At 61.6% G+C, this 438-nt stretch overlaps 1 protein-coding gene across 1 annotated transcript in view; it reads right to left on the reverse strand.

Annotated features, from left to right (window-relative positions):
- The window catches only part of DHX9 (DExH-box helicase 9), a 54,316-nt gene extending 54,125 nt beyond the window's left edge, over positions 1-191 (reverse strand). The window contains exon 1 of the mRNA XM_024732357.1: positions 48-191. The gene's annotated coding sequence lies outside the window, so the exon portion shown is untranslated. The remainder of the gene's footprint in view (positions 1-47) is intronic.
- Positions 192-438: the final 247 nt, after the last annotated feature.

Here is a 438-nt window from a genome sequence, read left to right on the forward strand (position 1 = left end):
GGCACAGCCGCGGGGCCCAACGGGTGACAAGGACGTCTTTCCCTTACCGGCGTCCGCTTCCTGGTACCCGAGAGCACAGCCCTCTTAGGACGGTCCGTGGCTTCGGCCTTAGCGACGGACACACAGCGAACGCAAACCCACACGCAAGGAGTCAGACGCAGCAGCGGCGGCGAAATGGCTCCGATCGCGGCGCCAAGGAGGGCGGGGTCACTACGCTAAGCATGCGCAGAAAGCGAGCTTGGGACAAAGGGCGCCCAGAGGGAGGGGCGGGGCTGCAGCTACCAAGCGGTTGGTAGAGTCTCGTCGGCTGGGAGATCCGCTGCGCCTGGCTCCGGGCGCCCCAGCCCTGCTTCTTCCTGTAGTGCAATACCTACTTTTGAAAGTTTTTTGCGAGTTGGGGACCTGTAGCATTTTAATGCAGCAAAATGTTTTGCAGCT

Source organism: Neophocaena asiaeorientalis, unplaced genomic scaffold (assembly GCF_003031525.2).
Source record: "Neophocaena asiaeorientalis asiaeorientalis breed wild unplaced genomic scaffold, Neophocaena_asiaeorientalis_V1.1 scaffold119, whole genome shotgun sequence".
In the NCBI taxonomy this organism is placed as follows: Eukaryota; Metazoa; Chordata; class Mammalia; order Artiodactyla; family Phocoenidae; genus Neophocaena; species Neophocaena asiaeorientalis.